The sequence below is a fragment of the Erithacus rubecula genome (genome assembly GCF_903797595.1).
Source record: "Erithacus rubecula genome assembly, chromosome: 1".
Taxonomy (NCBI): domain Eukaryota; kingdom Metazoa; phylum Chordata; class Aves; order Passeriformes; family Muscicapidae; genus Erithacus; species Erithacus rubecula.
Genome location: NC_136658.1, coordinates 89,500,553 through 89,522,401, shown reverse-complemented (window position 1 = coordinate 89,522,401; position 21,849 = coordinate 89,500,553). Strand labels below are relative to the sequence as shown.

At 38.5% G+C, this 21,849-nt stretch overlaps 1 protein-coding gene across 1 annotated transcript in view; it reads left to right on the top strand.

The window, feature by feature from the left end:
- The window catches only part of MYO16 (myosin XVI), a 353,826-nt gene that overhangs the window by 99,661 nt on the left and 232,316 nt on the right, over nucleotides 1-21,849 (top strand). The window lies entirely within an intron of this gene.

The following is a 21,849-nucleotide window of genomic DNA, read 5'->3' as shown; positions in this document are numbered from 1 at the left end:
TGCAGTTATTGGCACTGACAGCTCTGGGAAACAGTGGCTGCTTTGAAAGATGTGATTTTTGGAACGTGACCTGATAGATAAACTTGCTACAATGAAAACAGTAAAAGTGAATGTGAAGGTCCTGTACCTGACATCTAACATGGGGGAAACTAAAGGATGGTTTTAGTTTTATCATCTTCTGTTATATTCTCTAACCCATCTTCTCAGTCATCCTGCAGAATTACTTAAAGTGTAGCACTGTCAGAAGATCTTTGTATGTAGTAAGTATCTTTTGTTGTAAATTCTCTGAGTTGTAATGCAGCCATGATGTGTACCATGAATTCTGTGGGCTGGCAGGTGGTGCTGGGTCAGGGTACAAAGTACAGAGAGCCATCAAATTCAGTCTGGAGACAAAAGACTCCTGTGAAAATCAGCATTACAAAAGGGAAATGCAGATTCCCTAAACCTATTTAAAGCCCATTTCATCCTTCTGATGAGCAATATGCTGATTCTGTGACAGCATTGTGATTCTAAACAGCAGCAATACCAGAGTGAGTGAGTGTTAGCATAATGCAGTCTCTACTCATGATTCTTTGTCCTTTTGTAGCGACTGATTCCCTGTTTTAGTCAGTCCTCAGTTCTCCCAGAGCTTTTTCCTAGCCCTGCAGATTTGCCAGTGTGATTTTGCCTTTAGAGATAGAATGCTGGGGTATGGTGGCTGGAGACAGCCTTACTCTCCCTTCTCTCACCAGAGTATGCCAAAAAAAGGTGATTTAAAAAGATGATACCAATATTCTACTTTTCCTGCAGTGTTCACTGCCAGGACAGGTCTCCTGGGGCTGGATCCTAGCCCCAGTTGCTGCCCCAGAGCAGTTTCATAGTGCAGGAAAGAAAACAGAAATCCTATTTCACTTCCCTTCCTGTGATGCCAGTATCACCAGCAGTTTGAAAGATGTAATATTATTGTGAGATTGGTAGTATTGTGATATTTGAAAGGGTTTGAATAATCAATATGATAGAAGGGTTTTGTATCATCGTTATTTCAATGAACACTGTATAATTTACAATGCTATGATAAATTTCAGTTATATTAATTAAAAGAGTGTGCAAGTGAGCATAAAAAGGGGGTACAGGTGGGGCTGGTGCTGAACTATAATTTACATCTGAACAACCTGGGGCTATAAAGAGGGCTCAGGGAAGGGGAAACAAAATCTATTCAGAAGAAGAACGTATCATTAATTTAAGGTGGCAGATGACTTGACCATTAGCTTTCATTAGGAGAATGTGTCAGAGATGTTGTAGTAATCCTTCCTATTTGTGGAGAAAAATATAGAAATAATCTGAAACAGAAGATTGAAGCCAAAACTGAGCTGAAATAAACCAGGGTTTTAAAATTATTTTCTTGCATTGTTTTCAAATCTACTAACTGACTTCTTATTTTTGCATCTTTTTACATTAGGCTTGGTTATGCTTTACTGTCCTTTTTCCAGTAGAAACAGCTTGGTTAGTTACATACAAGATGTTCTGTAAAACAGTGGGCTGCACTGACTGTGCCTGGCAAACATCTCAGGACTAATTTACTGATCCTCAACAATCAGTTTTAACATTGCCAGCAGTCTTTTGGAAAAGCTGGAAGAAGCAGGATGTGGGCAGCAGTGACAGGTTGGCTTCATTATGTGAAACCTGTTGTCAGGCAGTAATGTGTAACATAGACTCTTCTCATTTCATAATTGAGAATGGGAATGTATTCAGGTAGCCTGTGTGCTGTTGGGATTCTGGCTTTCAGACTACTTTTAAGATGTTTGATGATACCTCATCTTCTCAAACTGATTGCAGGCAGATTTTTACCTATTGCTTGTTCTGGGATGTATGGTGAGAAAACAAAGCTCTGAGCTTGGCAGTGTCTGGTTTCTAAAATTCACCAAACCCTTGGATGAGGATTGCATTTTTGTGTGCCAGAAATTCAGAGGCATCTTTGCTACTAGAAGAGACTGAAAGATAAAAGCATATATTTACTAAAGACATAGAATTTTATTAACAGAAGAATTTTACAGAAATACAAAGTAATAAAATGCAGTACTGTGCTTAATGCTTTGGAAAGAGGTGAAAAACAGGTGTGGCATTAAGTGTCCCGAGTTAGGTGTTTATCATTGAGGCAGAGTTTCCTTAAATTAGGCAAAAAATATCTCCATCTTGAGTTTAATAAAAGGGTGATTCTGGAAAAGAGAAAAATATTTGTGTGAAAGTGCAGATTAATCTTCTGTGCTGTCATAGATCAACATAATCCACTCTTGTTTGGTTCCACCTTTAAGAATCTTCCTTTTTTCTTATGGTTAATATTTAATGTCACCTTCTTTCATTCCATTCTCCTCCCAAAGGTACTTTAATTAGCATTTCTTTTGTGTATTGGATGTTGCAGCTACAGCCTTCCAAAGAGGTAGGGCTAAAATAGTAACAAATGAAAATAAATGTTAATAAATGGGGAAAATACAATTTTTTTATATTATTACATATTTTATATTATTACATATATTATTACATATATTATTATACATATATTATACCAATAGCATAAAGGCCATACATTGAAAGGTAAACACAGTTGGTGAATCAGAATTTAGTTGTGTAGTTGGAGCAACTTTTCCTAGTTTTCCATGCACTCTTGATTTTTCACTCTGTTGGTAGATCTCACTTTTACCATTTATTCCAACTATGAGAATTAAAAAAATGACAAATAATTGCAGTGTGTTTAGTATGCACAGGTAACCTTCATGACAAAAGAAAAATCCCAGATTAAAATAAATAAATTAAATCTTGAGTCAAAAACCTGAGCTAATAAGAAATGAGATGAATAAGACCAATTAGTAAGGTCCTGCATAGTGACATCATGAAGAGGGAACCCCTCTCCCAAAAAAATCAATTTAATCTAATTTCAGTTTGAGGAATTTAAAACTTGGAATGGTCAAGAACATTCAGAACAGAGCTATAATGTATTGCATACTCTTTATTACCTTATTGCAGCATGCTCAGTCCTTTTTTATAATACTTTGTTTCAGGATTGTTCTAGCATTATTTAATGTATTTTAATTTCAAATTACTATTTACTCTCATTCTAAAGTTCATTAAAGCCTATTTTTCATCTTTCTGGGGAAACAAATGGAATTCATTATGCATGTAATAATAGGCAGACTTCCCCACACAGAGCTATTTTGGATTTTACAGTGTTTCCCTTGAATCAGAGGAGAAAAATGTAGATTAATCTAAAAGGGACTATTTTCAAATCTTAGTTTGCTGGGAACTATTGTAGAAGAAATCACAACACACATGTATGATAATTTATACAGTTTAATATTTATTGTGCAATCCTTAAGAGACATGAGCACTAGACACTGAATAGTGAAGTCAAGATCCTAATCAGAACATATGAAATTAATGAAGTACACAAAAATTTTGTGAATTGGGGCTTTTGGAAAGAAAGAAAACTATATAATGTAAATAAATGCTTTCACAAGACAAATTCATGCATTCTGGACTGGGAATCAAGTCTGTAATTTTGGATGACACTAACACAGCTGACTGTCCAACATGGTGCTGGTGATTTAATCTGTGCTGTGTATAGGAAAATTAAGCATCAATCAACCATCCCAATCCACCCATTGGTGAAGAAGCTTTTCCAAAGGCCCAGAAGGTAGAGACATTTCAAATCAGGTCAAGGCAAGGCTTCAATCCTATAGATTCAGCATGGTTGTTAACTTTCTTTGGCTCCATGTGAGCTGAATTCAGAAACACAGGGCATCTCTTTGTTATGATGCAGGGAATCATAATGCCTGTAGTTATTGGGTAACAGATGTTTAGTAATTAAAACAGCCCATTTCAAAAGCAATCATAAAATCACAGGGAGATGAAATTTGAATACATCTGAATTCCTACAGGATTCCATATGTGGTTTTTGTCCATGTGTTTACATTTTTAGTAATGTTGTGAAGCTGAGAACTGAATATTAAATGATTTGTTGTTGATAAAAATATGTATGACTGCTAATATACAACACTTTTTTAATTGGAAAAAGAGACTCACAGAGAAAGGTATGACATATCAAAAAATGAAAAATAGACTTGAGGGTGTAGATTTAATCTGTTGTTTGTTCTCCATTTAGGCTGTCTAATTCAGGAGTGCTTCTGCTCCATGACTACTTTTTTCTCAGTATGAAATTTTCCCAGTTTGTTTCAGCTGCATTTTTTGTCCCTGCATATGCCCAGAACTACCTTGGTTTGAACAGCTATCTCTGTCAAGTAGGGAAATAAAGAAAAAGCATCCCTTTATATACATACATAATATACATTAATATACATTATATACATACATATATATACAGGAGTATATTATGGGCTATTTGCAGTCCTGTTCCACCTGCCTAGGCTCTGAATAAATAAAAACCGAGATATGTGTTTGAACATCATGACTCCCTTTTAGTGACTTTGGGTGTAAGTTCACCCTGAAGAGTTTGTTGAAAAGCATGCCTTTTGCTTACTGATATACAGAGTTTCTAGAAACTCAGTTTTCAGATTTTTCTTTAAATTCTAAAATGTAGGCACTGAGTTGTTTGGTTTCTATGCAGATAAGTCTGTTCTTGAGCTTTAACTCTACATATCCAAACAAAACCACATTTGATTAACTAGAAATCATAAATGTTGTTTCAATCACAAGTGTAAAACATAGTCTTTATGGAAGAACCTTTGTAAAAACACACATATTCCTAATTTATTTTTTTAAAATTCTGAACATATTCAAAATTCTCAAATATTTGTTTTGGTGGACTATGATATGAAGATTTTCTCCAGTTGGAAAAGTCAGTATGTATATTAGGCATGACTTCTAATCAGACTTATTCAAGAGGAAACTAAAATGCCAAGAAAAATTATTTTGAAAACCATTACCCCTAAACAAGAGTCCATCTTTTAAAGAGTGGTCTGAACAGACAGACACATATCTGTTCCTTTTAAATCTCATTTTAAATCTATTAGGCTTATTTATAGTTCAATGCTCATGGGCTTTTTTCCCATAAAACTTTTTTTTGCATTCAATAATAAAAAGATTTTCACTTGAGTATGTGTTGTGGTTTAACCAACACGTGGCCAGCAGCCAAGCTCCAAGCAGCCACTCACTCCCCTACCAGCAGATTCAAGAGGAGAATTGGAAAAGTAGAAGAGAGCTTGTGGGCTGAGATATGGACAGTTTACTAGGGAAAGCAAATGCCACACACACAAGCAATGGAAAACAAGGAATGAATTCCCTGCTTCCTATGCTCAGGCAGGTGTTCAGCCTTCTCCAGGGGAGGAGGGCCTCATCACATGTAATGGTGGCTTGTGAAGACAAATTCCAACATGCTAAATATGCACCCTTCTTCCCCCCCTTTTTATACACTGTGCATGGTGTCCTGTGGTCTGGAACATCCCTTTGGTCCATTGGGGTCGCCTGTCCTGGCTGTGTCTCCTCCCAACCTCCCATGCATCAACAACTTACTACCCACCATGGCTGTACAAAAAGCAGAAAAGGCCTTGGTTCTGTGTTAGCCCTGTTCAGCAATAACAACAACATCTCTATTTTATTGACCCTGTGTTCAGCACAAATCCAAAACATGGCCCCCTACGAGCCACAGTGAAGAAAATTAACTCTACCCCAGCTGAAGCCAGCACAGCATGCTCCAGCATTCAAGTATGAAGAAACACAAGGACTAATCACTCACAAATTCACTGTCATGCCAATAAAGGTTCGTTAAGCCATTAGCAACCTACAAATTGGCACCTGGCATTCTTCCTATTCATTTGAAAGGGGATCCACAGTGGGATGCAAGACTCTAAATTGGTAGCAATCAGAAGCCTATTCTCTCTTGTGAAAGATGGCATCCACTGAGTAGCAGGTACTGCTGACATTCTCTGGTTATTGTTGTAAGTCACTGATTAAAAAAATTACTGTAACATCAGAAGATCCTACTCTATTCTTATGAAATAAAAAGAGAACAAGAATAGGCTATTTTCTATGCAATTTGCTTTTGATTTTGTCTCCAGTGTAATTATTGTGCTTCATATTGATTTCCAATAATATTTCAGTAAAAAGGGAAACTTTTCAGTATCTATCTTTCAATATCACTTGCTTTAAAATGTTTTCATTTCAATCATAAATTGCACTATAATAGAAATTTAGATTGAGGAACTACAAAAATCAGTAGAGAAAAACCTTTTTTGTTTTTTATGATCAAACCTTTACAGCACTAATATAGTTCTTTACAAATTAGTTGCCAGTTTGAGAAGAACGTTCCTTCAAAATTTCAAAGGCATGGAGTTTGATTGGAGGTTTTGTGGAGTGGGATGATTAAGTGGAGTATCTTTCTCTAGAACCACTCAAGTCATAACTAAATTAATATAATCAGAGAAACTAAATGCAGAAAATAATTTTTAAATGGCTAAGTCCTATCTCTTTAGGTTTTTATTCTGCTATTTTTGAACAAGAGCGTGTGCCAAACTGTGCACCTGGGATGGGGTAACCCTGGATGTACAAACAGACTGGGGAGGGAGAGCTGGAGAGCAGTGGCACAGAAAGGGACCTGGGGGTGCTGGTCAGTGGCAAGTTGAAGATGAGCCAGCAGAGCCCTGGAGCCAGGAGAGCCAACCCTGTCCTGGGGGCATCAGGCACAGCATGGGCAGCTGGGCAAGGGAGGGGATTGTCCTGCTCTGCTCTGGCTGGGGCAGCCTCACCTCCAGGGCTGGGGACAGCTCTGGGTGACACAATATAAAAAAGATATTGAACTATTAGAGAGGGTCCAAAGGAGGGGCAACAAAGATGGTGGAGTGTGGTGAATATAGGGTCAGCAGCTGTAATTTGAAAGTGTTACAATACTGTTAACGTTATAAGATTCTAAAGAGTTAAGTTACTTACTGTTCTAAAAAGAGATGTTATGTATCCCTCAGTTCAAGGCTATACTCACCAATGGTTCCCAGTTCAAACACCAATACTTCTTGTTTCCCACTTCCGCCCTTCTCCTTGCCCCATTTCCGGCCGCCTGCTGCTGAGACCTGCCAGTCAAAAGACTCTGCCCTGATATGCAAAGTAGCAAATATTCCCAATGGACACCTCTGCAGCGGAAGTCCCAGCCCAACCAAGACATCATAAAAAGAGAAGAATGACACCAAATATAGAAAAACCACTGATGTCGGGTAATGGAGAAAACCCAAAGATACTGAAAGGGAGCCTAGCCAGAGTAACCATCATCTATGAAGTAGTGCCCAAGAATGACAACCCTAGACCAGCTGAGCCAAGAGTGAGATCTGTGCATGCGCGTGAGGACTGGGACTCCCATCCTGCCTGCAGGACGGCTAGAGGCCCTCTTCCCCGCGACATCACTGCCTCTACCATCCCATAGAATTCTAATAAAGGCTTCGGCCCTGCTTTATTTATTAGAGGGCCTTGTGTGAGACGTTACATAGTGATTCATGTCATTATAATCAATATAAAGAAGAATACTAAATCCAGAGTAAAGCATGGACATGAGACACAGGAAAATCTCGAGATTTCATTCTATTTGTTTAAATCACTTTGCTGTAAATTGTTAGGTCTTTTATTTTTATGTATTTTTAGTATTTTGTCACTATAATTATGAATAGTATCCCCTGTTATGTATAAGGAAAATACAAGCTTGCTTGGACATGAGCAGCATCTCTCTGCTGTTACCTGTTTGCTAGGAGTGTAACCTGAAACACGTTTGACCCTTGTCCAGACCTGGTGGGGGCTTGTGGCCACTGCTGACTGAGTGCTAGCCAACATGTTTGGGTTTGTTCAGACTTGTACCCCAGCACAATGGGCATGTCACAGTGCACCAAGGAACTGCCTATGAAAGGGGCAGTGACCAAAGGTGGGATGGATGTGTTGGCAGAGTGCAGACTCCCCACATCCCCAGCACTGTGTTACCTGTTCCTGATCAATGAATTAATAAATTGCCTTAATGATTGACCTGCCTGATTGTGGTAAGTAATTTATAATGAGGGGAAGCTGTGTGGTCTGAGGTCACTTGATCTGTTCAGCCTGGAGGAGGCTGAGGGAGACCCCACTGCAGTCACAGCTTCTTGTGAGGGGCAGAGAGGGACAGGCACTGCTCTGGTGGTGACAGGATATTAGGAAATGGCCTGAAGTGGTGTTAGAGAAGGTTTAGGTTGGATATCAGGAAAATAATTTTCACCCAGAGGGTGGTTGGCACTGGAACAGTTTCCCCAGGGAAAGGCTCACAGCACCAAGTCTGGCAGATTTCTAGAAGCATTTGAGCAATGCTCTCAGGTACATGGTGTGACTTTTGGGGTGTCCTGTGCAGGGCCTGGAGTTGGACTTGATGTTCCTCATGGGTCCTTTCCAACTCAGCAAATTTTATTATTCATTCTGTCTGAATCCTAGTACCTTTCCCAGTAAAAACACAAATATATCTGAGAATAGAACAGATTTATTTGTATAGTGCCTAGTGGTTTTTTTTCCTCAGTACAAATTCAAAACACAAAGTACATATACTGCTTATTATTTCAGTCATCGTTCTCTCTGAGACATGAGTTGGAGGATTCTTCTCAGTGCACTATCATCTTAACTCAGTCTGCAAGCTGTTAAAACCTTTTGCACCTCAAATTGACAGTGAACAAACTCTATAGCTGTGCTAGAAATTAGTAGAAAGCTTATAAGACAGAATGTATAGAAAACTGGTTCTTCTCAATTATCATTAATTGCAGCCTTTACAGTAATAGGTTGTTACAGTGGAGGAATTGAATGTTTCAAGGATACAGTCAATAAGTCTTAGGTAATGGCTAGTTTAGCTTGTGTTTCTGTGTGAATTACATCCAATAATGGAGGTGGAAATGTGAGTGTTTAAGGGGAATTTCACAATATTTCTAAATGTTCTCTTTTGAACAAGGGTTTTAAGCATATGCAAAAGGTTCAAGGTAGAATTCAGTCAGCCTGGAATCACATACTGCTTTCTTAATGTTTCTTTCTGATGACTCTCTAGTGCCATGTGAACTTGACCTTCAAGGAGCACAGTCATATTACAGGATAGTGAGATGTTTAGAGGAGGTAATTTCTCACACCACACACACTTTTTGGGGTTCTGATTACATTTGGGCTCAAAGGACAAGCATGAGAGCTGAGCAGTAAATCCTTGAGTCGGAGTTGGTGCTCCATATTTTGGCAATCATGTCTACTGCTGACATAAAATGGTAGTTTTTTCCAGACTTCCACATTTACCCATTGACAGTACAGAAAATATGCATTGAAGTATTCTTAAAGCTGAAAGTATCTGTGTGAAATTTGAAGTGCTGCTTTGTTTCTTAGTCTACTAAAAGGACATTTTATAGAGAGTGCCAACTATCAAACCTTTTAATAATGGTAATCTGAACCTCACTGCCTTCTCAGTTCCTGTACAGGGTGAATGTTAGACCACTTTTGCTTTCAGGCTTCTCCCTAAAAATTCTATGGATCACATATTTAGATTTATACAAGTTGAACAGAAAAGAACAGGTGTAAAGTCCAAATATATATTGTTCTACTGATGCTTCTGGATTAGTCTTTATCTCTTAGGCACTTCTGGTGTAGAGTTCTCTCTGACTTCTCCCTGATTTACCAGATTTATGTACCTATCAGATATATTGTCTGAGCAAATGAGAACATGTAGCTTTGGATATCACTGGGAAGGTTTGAGCCTCTGTAGTTGTAGCTCATCACTGCAGCCCAAACCTACCATGTGGCTCTATGTGAATGTTGGAATGACTCAGAATGGAGAGCTCCTCTTCTGTCAGGTGTGTTGGTTACTCCTTTCCCTTGCTGACATCAAGATTGAATTCACAGAGTTAAAAGATCAGTCAGTCTAGAAAGACCTCAGAAGGTCCAATAATCCAATATCATGCTGACTTTGTATAGGAATGAGATTACTTGGATATTGAACTAAGGCAACTTTTATTATTGAGTGCAAGAGAAGACTAAGAAAGAAGAGAAATTCCTATGGAGATCAACTGATAATTCTGCTTCAAAGCCAAATTAAACCATCAGCTTTTGTGTCAGACTTTTTTTCTTTCCATAAACTATAGAACAGAGGTGATTATACCAGGTACTGTGTGAGTGTAATTTTGTCCTCTGCATGCTGGCCTATAACTCCAGTTCACACTGTGGCAACCCCTACCTGTCAAAAATGAATTAAAATGTAAATAAAGCAAAATTTGCTTTGTGTTAGTTGTTCTAGCTTTGGCATAATAATTTTGCTATTCTAGTGGCTGGCTGATATCAGAGAAGAGGAGGCAGCAGGTCTTTCATACATCACATCCTGTGTTCCCCAGACCCTCAAATGCTTCACTGGTAACCCCCTATAGGTCCACCTTACATTAGATTGATATGTAGATTTATCTTTCTAAGCTAAAGTGATGTTGAATGCAGAACTGTTTGTTCTTCAAGTTTCTCTCTTTCGTTGCACATTTCTTTCAGATGAACTGTTATATATCTGTCATTTCAGTCCCCTGTGTATTTGTATGTTTTTTTGCATTTCATACTGAACTTTGAAATCAAATGAAGTCTACATTGCTGCAGTCTTCAGCTGCCCAAATCTGACAGCCTTGTTTCAAAGCATATAAATGGTGGTGTTTTCCTTTGATTATTCTGAGGTGTTTTAAGTGTCAGTCACAGTTTTAAAGTTTGATAGCTCTTTCCTTCCATGCTGGCTTTATACACATGGTCTGTTGTTCTTGGGGTGATAATGTGTTCATTGCTTATTTTCCAACTGTTTTTTTTTTTTTGGTTTTTTTTTTTGTTGGCATATTGGTAGTAGTGGTTATTGCTGTAACTGGTGTGGAAAAATGAAGGTCAGAATGCACTGGAGTTGGAAGCCTCCAGAAAGAGGTGTAGGATGTGAGTTGGGAGCAGGATGATTTCCAGGAGGCTGAGCTTGTGCAGTCAGAGCAGTCCTGACTGGAAGAGATTGTCTCCTGTCTGGACTTGTCTGTGGGCAATTTGCTCTCCTTGCTGGACCTCTAGGCTACCCATCAGTTATCAGGGAGACTAATAAAGATTCCAGAATGTATTAAAACAAATGTAGTTTAAAAAGGACCCTTATTTGTGTTATTAGGACACTTAACTGCTGTCTTTTGGTTGTACCTTTGTTGTATTCACTATTGACAGAAGACTCCTAGTCTGCACAAAGAATACCCAGCAGGCAAGTGTGAAAGTCAGTATTTGGGCCCCCTTGTCAGAAATTAACAAGGGCTAAAAAGGCTGTTGTGTTATATTTTGAAATGTGACAAGTTTATTCTTGGTCAAGTGTGAAAGAATTCCTTGCAAGATTGGGAGTTTTGGAGCCAAAACGTGAGAGAAATTCTAGTTGTAACTGTCAGACCCTTCATATCATGGAATGAGGTGAAAATTAGAAAAAAACTGAAGAAGACTTGAACATCAGTGGGTACAACCTACTTGAAATACTTTTAGAGAAAATATATTAATTTCAAGAATGCAGCAATTCAGCCAAATCAAATTCTGGAAAACAAGTGATGAGAAATGAAAACATCTTTGAGCTAGGTGCACAGGCATAGTTATTTTCTTTGAGGACTTGTGGCACAAGTCTTTCACCTAACCAATATGTGAAGATATTAATATCTATTTTAGGTAATGCACACATTAATAGAAGACTTGGTAATCAGCATGTTGCAACCAATGCAGTAAGTGCTAAATAGAACTGTAAGGTAGCACTTAATGAGTTTACCCAAACTGAAGCATTCATGCAGCATGCATGCTTTTTATATTCATGTTTGTATGGGAGACTCATGACAGGACCCCATATGCTGCTTTCCTGCAGTGATCATGACCAAACAGTACAGATAATCTCTCCAGACCTCTGGTACCAGTTTCTCAGTCACAAATTCTTAGCAGAATAGGAGGAGCTTCACACTCTCTCTCCAGAGGCTCAGATTTATGGATGTGGTGATTCCATCTCTGCCTTGACAAAGAAAGCAAATCCTATTCCATCACCTCCAGTGGGAAGTGTCATTCTGTCCATATGTGCAAGGAGTCATAAGTCTTTTCAAACCTCATTAATTGTGTTAGGAAAATAAAAAGAAATTGAGAGGTGAGGGTGTGCATTGTGAAGTAAAAAAGAACCACTAAGAAGTTTAATATGTTATTCTTGGTTGGTTTTGGCAAACTGTGAAAGGTTGTGACTGAATGCTGATACTGTTGAAAAATGTGTGACAGGAATACAGCAAAATCCAATTTCTCTCTATCTTAAAACTATAAAAGTGAAGAGGGGATTGATTTCATTTTTGTGGGGGGGGATTTCTCCATGTCTCTTCACATCACTTGACCACCTCTGGGATGTCTGACAGAGGATGCAGGTATCAGTAGTCTGATGTGTGCTGATAGTTCAGAGTTTACCATACAGTAGGATGTGTCTCAATGTGCTGTAAAATTACATACATAGATAAATAGGATTTTAGTCAGAAGAACTTCATTATGTGGACATTAAAAGTGCCAAGGTAGAACAGCAGAGACTTGACCCTGCTCCTGTGAAACCTATGGACGAGTGGAAGGGACTGTAAATCCTTCTGGAGGTGATAGTTTGTTCAAAATTAATTAAATACAGGTAAGTGCTGTAAGGGCACCACGGGGCCAGCTGCTCATGGGGGCCACCCCAGGGCAGCTGGACAGGGTGTGGCAGCCAGGGCCTGTCCCACTGCCCCAGCTGGATGTTATCTCAATGCTATATTCTCTAATTCAGAACATTTCATTCATGATTTTATGATGCTGTTCCTACCACTATTTTAACTGCAGGCTCTTTGTATCAGATTTAGCAATTGTTTAGCTGCAGAGTAAGTAATTTCAGCAATCTGATCCAAAAGAAAGTGCACCATTCCCTAGAATCAACAGCTAAATTCTGTCATCTCTGAATCAATTCACCCTCCTGTTGTACAGCTGCTGAGGCTGATGCAGAGAAAGAAAGAAAACATGTGGGTGTCTTGGAAACACAGACTTGATTTTACTAGTCCCTTAAGGATACTCTAATACCAAAAGACACTTTAAAAGTGTGTTTCTAACAAGTTTAAAGCTAAGCTGTAGTTGAGGCTGCCGTTGCTTGCTCTCTTTCCTGTCTGGCTCTGCTTCTGTCTCACCCTTTTGTCCTCCCATCTTTATGCTCATTTTGGAATGAGGCAGGGAGATGAACCATCTGGAAACTGCCTTTCATAAGGTTGGTTTTCAGCTGGTTTAGCTCTCCATCCCAGCTCATGGCAGTGTGACATGTGGCACTGCTGTGCAAAGATGAGGGCAGGAGTGTGTGAATGAGTGCAGGAGCAGGAGGGAAGCAGCTCTGGTTTAGACAATGCAAACTGTCACAGATCACACACTGTGAAAGGTGGTGCCTGAGCCACAGTATGTCAAGTGATGAGATATTCCTGTAGCTACACATTTTCTTCATAGTTTTGATCACTCATGCCACACACACAAAGATTTTAGATAAGTGCATGGATCAGTCATGCCCCTAGTTTGTTCTATACTGCCTGGTTTCAGTTTGCTTCTTTGTGCACTGCACACCCTGGGAATTCCAGGAGACACACAGGAACTAACAGCCAGTGGTCTGCAGCTGGTAATTGGTACCATTTAGCAGCTGCTGAGCAGGATAGTATCTGTTATCTTTGAAGATCTCTAATACAAATTGTAATGAGTTGCTTACAAGGCTTCTTAGCCAGCTGGCATAAACTTGCTCTGCATGTTGAGGATGTTACAGAGGGACTGACTCTGGCTTTGTAAGGAATATAAGTCAGCAGTAATTTGATTTATGCCCATTAAATAATGTTGGCATAGGATCAACATAAATGTTGGTGAAACAGAGGGGGTGTACAGTCTGTTCAGATGAAAATTTGTGTTGTATGCAAATTCTGTAGCTATTACAATTGAGGAAAAGCATGTGTATGCATGGAACAGAGACTAGACAGAACAAAAGGAATAAAGTAGGTTATTACTGAAAGGACACACTTTGGCCAGTGCAAGAGCCTGGCTGGGGTTACAACACTCAAATCAAATCCCAGATGAATCCTGGTCACAAGTTTTTACACTTTTATAAGTTTTGGTTCATCCACATATTGGGGTCAATTGTCCAACCATAGTCCCAGTTATGAAATATCAGCCCCGTGCTTTGCCCCTTTTCCCTCACCATGGTTTCTGCTTTTTGGGTAATGGATGTCTTCAGTTCTCTAGCTGGGAAGGAATTGTTTTGTCCAACTACCCTGTGAAGAGAACTTACTAATGCCTAATATGAAGTTTCAGAGTTACACACTAAGCAGCATAGAATCTGAAAAATATGTAAGCTAAAACCCAAGGTATCAGTATGACAGTGGTTTTCAAATTAAGGTACAGACCACAGAATGAATTATTTTGCTGATGTGTGTTTTAGTTTTTATCATTTAATGACTATAGGACTGGAAGTTTGCAAAATCTGAAATAAATTTAACGTATATTGTGAAATGCTGTAAGATCTGAGGTTTTCATTCAATTCTACAGACATTTGAATGTACAGTCAGATGTTTCTGAAAAATTCCAGGTTGCTGAAAAGTTGGCCTTAAACTTGTACTGGTAATTTAAAGAGCTTTCAAACAAATACCTAAGGTGAACCTAGTGGGTTGTGAGTTATTTGCAATACTTGACTGTAGTCTTATGATAAAGTTCTTACTGGTTTTAGTCATCTTTTTCAGGAACTCCAGGAAAATCTGTACATGGCAGACATAAATATGTGTAACACATAAAATACATGACCTAAATGCTAAAATATTTCATTCTTTTTTTTTTTTTTTTTCTTTTCTGTATTTCTTAACCTTGAAATAAATAAATCTGATTAGCTAGCTGGAAGTGAAAGTTTTAAGAACAGCTATTTTTAAGTTTACTGTATGATCATCTACTTTCCCCTAAGTTTAATTTTAGAGTGTTCAACTTCTGGCAAACTTTACAAAGCTTTGTTTTATTGTAATTTTATCTCACTAACAGACAGTCAGGTCTGTGCTACCAGGTTTTGTTGACAGAACTATTTGTTCTCAGAAGTAGCTATGCTGGCAAATCACTGGCTGTGTTATTAGCTGTCAAGATAGACCCAGTATTTTTAGCTAAGCATGTGTTATTTTGTAAGGTGGTGTTGCATGATTATAGCAACACTTCGGTTCTATACACAGGTTGTAGGTGCAGTGAGATAAAATCAGAGCTTTATTAGCAACTAAGACCTTATCATAATAATTCCCTCCCTCTGGCCTGGCCAAAGCTCTAAATGGAGGCAGAACCACAGGTCACCATGATTGCTTTTTGATCTTGGTGTGCCCCTTGCAGCAGTGTCTTTGGGCCATAGAACTGAATGGATACTTCCAGTGTTCTCAAAATTACTGTGATTTGTATTGCTGTTTTGCCTTCCACATCACAACATAACTCAGGCATGCTAGTGCTGACTGCTGCCCATTGTCACTTCTGAGTAAGGAGATAGGTTAACTTGTCATTGCTTGGGCTTTGTGAGAGGCACATACAAGGATTTTTTAAGCCATTGGGTTTGTGGACTTAATATTTTCCAATGGAGACACAGTCTGCATTATATTTAATGTACACAGAAATTAAAAAGGGGGAATTTGCCTGAAGGAAAAGTTTAAATGTGAAAGTTCTTGAATAACTGTAGTCCCTAACTCATAAATTATTCTGGCTATGTCTTCAGTGATAGAGATGTCTGTCCCATGAGAGAACTGTGATTCTCCTCACAGATATTATTGGAGTTTGACTTAGTGAGCTGTGTCTCAGAGACATAAGCATTATTTTCCATGGTTTTCCAGCTCAGATAGCTCAGGTAACAGGAGGGCTGTGCCCTCAACCTCCAGCATGGCAGGAGCTGACAGGGCTGGGCAGTGCCCAGCCATGGACACACAGCAGCTGATGGCACCAGGTGTGGTCAGAAAGGGACACAGGACTAGGCACAAATAAAGGCAATCATCTTGTCACATTCTTACCTGTGCTGCTGGAAGGTTGCTCACACAGTAAGTGATGAAGCCCCTCAGCTGTTTCCAAGGCTGGAGTCTGACTGATTTATCCACAAATAGAGTATGGGAAAGAATTACCATGTATTTTGATCTTCCAGCATCAAAGCTGGGAGAGATGCCTAGTGGGGCTGCAGGGCTACCTCTGTCAGCCTGTCTTATTGGTGTCTTGGTTTGTTTATTTTAAAGGTAATATAATGTCCAATGGAGCTCTGAAATCAGCCTGATATTCCACATCATCTTTTAATTTTAGAAGAGAATCAATGACCCAGTTGCTTTGGAATCATGGTATTATGATTTCTGGCTACCTGAAAAAAACCTATAAACTGTGGGAACTCTGACAGGAGGATGGAAACATCAGCTCTGTCCTTATCAGTGCTCTTTTCAAGCAGTGGGCACTTTATCTTGGCTATGCAAGGCTAACACTCTCCAATTCAACCAGTATGGGAGGAGTAATTTCCCTCTCTTCATTTCTGAAGTCTGGAATGGCCACTTATCTGTCTAAATGTGCATATTTTGTTTATGGTTTGCTGCCTTTAATTTTTGTGCAGCAAAGATGGGAATTTATTTCCAAGAGTTCTTCTAAAAATGAGGAGATCTGAACAAGTCTGACAGATGTTGCCAATGAAATCTGGAAATATTTTATGTAAAAAGCAGTGGGATTACAAATCAGTTATTTGCAAAGCTCATTAAGGGCATGACTGCTCTGAATAAACACTGTCAAGTGATGAGCTTTCTCTGAAGGAAAGCCTGAGCCATTGCACTAGGGATAGTGGGGATAGTGATAGCAGCAGTGTTGCTGCAGAAAACAGCCTTGTTAGGTAAACAAGACATCTTAAAAGATAGATTAAAAGATTAAATTACCAACACTGGTACTTGGATTTTAAAATTTAATTTTTAACTACTCATAGCCAAGGCATGAGGTAAATATTTTTTTCTAAGACTACATTAACCAAACATTTATAACACCTTGCATTATTTCATTTGGTGTTTTGATTAAGAAATTACTAGGGACTAGAATTCATCTGTTCTCACATGCAGCTGAATTGTGTAGCAGGTATCTCTTAGACACCTTTGGTACAAGCTGAAAAGTATAAAGTGACTGGTGAGAAATGAGAAAGAAAACTGAAGAGGTATGAATGTGGAGAGAATTCTAAATGATTAATCTGCACACAGTTTAAGTGGTGGACAAAATTTCTGACTGTGGAGGAGCTAATGGGAAAAACATGACTCTTAACTGGTGGAAGTGGAAGGGGTGGAAGGATGCTATTGCCCATCTTTCAATATTGCTTCTGTTGTGATTCAATGTCATGGTCAGTTTATGCCCAAACTTTCAGCTATTGGTGGAGCGTGGTGGCTGCACCATTTTCCTTATTCATACCCATTACCCAGTGCCACATTCCCAAATCCTTAGTCTAGTTGGGAAACTAACTTTGCTGTGTTCCAAGTGACAAAAGCGTTCAGCCTGGGGTAGGAGGAGAATGTGATAATCCATTCCAGAATCAGCAGCATTTTAGCTGTGCAAGTCATGTTTATCACATCATGGACAAGTAAAACCTTCCAGTTATTCTTGCAAAACTAAAGAGAACAAAAATAGATGTTAGCAGGAACAAAGTTTACACTTGCTGGCTGCTATTCCCCAGAGGGACAGTTAATAGGAGCATACACTGGCACTCTATATACAGCACAGTAGATGGCTGAATGTTAGGTTTTAAATGTTAGATGTCTTTATTTTGTCTGTTCTGTTACTACTAAAACTGAGTTTGCTGTGAATGCAATATTGCCCAGCACCTAAGTTTGTGTTACCATCAGTAGCAGATCCCTGGTAAGTTACTGATAGCCCTGGGCATCTGAATTCACCTTTCAGGCTCTGCTGTGACTTCAGAACTCCTTTTGTCTGCAGCATACATAGGGTCACAGATAGCTCCAGATGCCAGTGTAGCTAGATTATAACCACAGGGCAGTGTAAGTGCTAGTTGCTGCCATGTATATCATAATCCTTAATGCATTTTGCACCACAGTTGCACAGAGCTAAACCAAACTGTGCTGGGTAATTGTCACCTTGTCACCAGCCAGTTGCTATAACAGCTAAAGCAAAGCTCAAAGCAAGCCAAGACTAGCCCAGAGAAAGTAAAGCCTTACAGCCCTAGTTGCACAGGCAGTTGGTGCAAGACCTGTGCCTGGTAACAGGCACAGCAATAATGACTTTACTGCATTGTAATGCTATATTATAAATTGTAATCTAGTCAATACAATCAATGGAAAGTGAAAAGGTATTCAGCTCTCTGGAATAATTTGGTTAAAATTACATCAAGGATACATAAAAAGCTCTGATGATTATTACCTTTCTTTGCTGATGAGAGTTTAATGCATCCAGTGCTTTCTAAAACACCTTTATTAGATATGAAATAGATATGAAATTCTGTTCTAAGTTGTCAATAATTTTGTGTGTCAGTTTTGTGTATCAGTGAATGGATGGACCTTTTCATACACACACTGGAAAGGATTCAAAGTTTGCTGAAATGTTTTTACTTTGAGGTTGTTTGGATTTTTTTTGTTTGTTTTTTTTGTTGTGTTTTTTTTTTTTTTTCAGGTAAATGTCAGTTTCCTGATTTTAACTCAGTTTTTAGTCTTATCTTTCATGTAAACTTTTCTTTACAAGAATGATTGCAAGTAAAACAAGTTTTAAAAGAAAGTCTTGTGAAAGCTTCCTTAAAATTGCACTAATTAAAAGATATTTTGCATTTCTTGAATAGAGGTTTATATTACTTTCTGTCCTCATTAGGGCATTAAATCCCAAATTACTAGCAGTAGCTACTATTTACTATCTAACTACTTTTAGGCTGTAGTTCTAGCAAAAGGAAAATCCAAACATAAGGTGAATATTTTCTACTGACTAGTGAAGTCTTAAGTAAATGATCTAAGTGAGCTGTCTAGTAGGAAGGGGGTTTGTTTCCGTGATCTTCTTGTTTTCTTCTTTTTATTGTGTTTTTGCAGAGAGGATAAATTCATGGAAGGTATAACTTTTTTTACTTGTTTTTAGATGCAAAGGCATGTAGCACATAATACTGATTCAGGACACAAACTTTTGCCCAGTTGAAAGGAGAGTTTACATATCTTGCCCTGGTAGTCTGTGTGATGTGGATTTCCTGAAGCACTGATCAAGCTGTGTGCAATAATGAGGGAAAGGACACCAGGCCAAAAAAAATAAGCTACTGATCTTTTATCCATATTCCCTAATGTTTTTGTATGTGACTCAGTAATTTGTTTGTGGTCATTATTCAATATTCTTCTTTAAGATTTGAGTTAACATATTAATTCTTTATGCTGTAATTTTGGTATGCATTTCTGCTGGTAGAAAAAAAAATAAGGCAAACTAATTAATTCAAATGGATTTAAAACTCAGATCTAGAAGTGCTCTGTTATATTTTTGGGTTCAACTGCAAGGAGTTGCAAAATGTATCTGGAAAGGCATTACTTTGTTTTGCATAGCTTCTCTGTGAGAACCAAGTTTTCAGTGGTTGGTTGAGGGAAGATATTCAATAAATTGCCCATATTTTTTATACTCAAGTAGCTAGTTTCTTTCTGCCTCTTGGCTACTGTTTTAAGCTCCAGATGAAATTCTTGTAGAATACTGTTAGAAATGCAATTTGCCAACCCACTGACCTTCCCTGAACCTGTCCTGGTTCTGCCAAAAGAGAGAAGTCTTCATCCTGTCTTTGCATAGAAGGATCTATCCTAAAGTCACTTTTGGTGATCCCAAGGCTCATAATGATTGTGTTCACCTCAGTGACTCAACAAGAAATTCCACATTTGATTTTCCTGGTGTTTTTTGTGCCATCAGAGTCAGTTACCACATGCAGGGACAGCCAGAGGCAGAGATGTGTAAGTCCCCTTGTGAATGGAGAAGGGGACAGACTCCTTTGGTTAACACCTTACCTGTCTTATCCCTTCTTGTAGAAACACAGTCTGGGGATGCTGTTTCATATCAGTCCTAGTAACTATCAGACTTCTGCCACCCACACATATCATGTGCTTCCTCTGCCATCACATGGTGTATGATTTTTTCCCCCCTGGAAAACAGGAGATGGAGGAAAGGGAACACTTTGGAGCGTTAATTTCTTCAGGTGAAATCCTGATGGGATTCGGAGAATGAAATTATTTTCAGAGCCTCAAGAAATCTTCTGTGATATGGAAATATTATTTTCTGCCCTACTAAAGAAATGGCATGACATAGGAACATTGGAAATACTAACACTTGAGGAGGATGTAATTGCATGCCTGTTTAAGGAAGGAGGATTTATAAGTCTTTACTCACTTTAAACCTGAGATAGAGAGAGCATCTCCCTATGTGGTCAGAAATTTGGGTATTGAAAAAAAGAACTTAGTTCTAAACCTCTATTTTTAGTAATTTTTCCCTGGATGAGTACAAGTATGTGCTTCAATATGAGATTTGTGGATCTGAGAAGGCAGAAAGGAATAGCTTGCTTTTTATTGTTCATCCATTTCTCTTGACATTATGAAATATTATAAATAATACTGTACCTTCCCACTCTGATTCTGTGCTTTTTATCTTGGTTAAGAGGTGTTGTGCAGATTTTTTTATTCTATGCTACCTAATGCTCCTATTCTGCTTTTGGTGGATGCACTGGGGACAACAGGGACTTCTAATAGTGGCTAACTTTCAAAATGGCATATGCCAGAACACATAAGTATTTTACAGTTATGTAAATTAAATGAGACAAGATCTTTGGTGAGGAAAAATAGGTACCATGAAGCTATTCATAAAGTAAAAATTTTTACAGTACTTTTGGTTGATCTTTGATTTTCAAAGTTTAAAAAAAAGCAAAAGATCAAATTACTTTGGCTAGCTATTGTAAATATTTGTCCATTATACCAGTGTGCTTTTTTGTTTCATCATGTGTTTAGTAATGATGATACCGATGTTTCACTCTAATTTTATAGATTTGCAACTATTTAACCATATATTCTTTCTTAGGAGAAATTTTTCTAGGGCACGTGGTCAAAAATAATTCAGCACAGTCAGAAAACATTGCATCTATAAATTGACAATATTTGAAAAGAAAAATGACCCCTTTCAAATAGGTTAAGTAAGTGTCTGAATGCAGTGAGAAGTTTAAATGTATGGTGAAAATGGAGTTGCAATATATCCTTGGGAGAAAGAAAACAGATACAGAAAATGCATAGATAGCAAAGAGCTGGTGGCCATGAGTCTGTTGACAGATTCACAGAATAGCCTTGAGAGAAATCTCTGGCCCTTCTGTGAGACAGACATCTCAGTGGAACTCATTTGACAATTTAAAATTTTTTTGCAGTTGTTCACACAAGTCCATCCAGGATCTTAAGTAAGAATTGAGCTCAAGACAGAAGCACCTGTGCTCCCACTCAGGAAACATTATTGGCAGCTATTCTCATGGAGTGAGGCCTTTTAAAAGGGTTTTTCATTCCAGTTTAATGAAGACAGGGTTGCAATGGTGGTGTGGAGTCCCCTGGTATTGCCAGGCATTGCTGCTGTGCAGTTCTGTTCAAGGAATGAACCCTGTGTCCATGAGTCAGTCGTTGCTTTGATTCAGAGTGAAAAGGTTATAAAGGCAATAAAGACCATGGAGGAAAAGTGCTGAATTTTCACACTTGAGAGAGCACCAATGTGAAGGGTTGTGGTTTTGCTTGCACTTATAAGCCTGTTTTCATTTCAAAGGGGTTTGATACATGTAACTGGGAGTGGAGTGTGGCTCCAAATATCTTTTTAAAGATTATGCTGCATCAGTGATCTGACAATTCACTG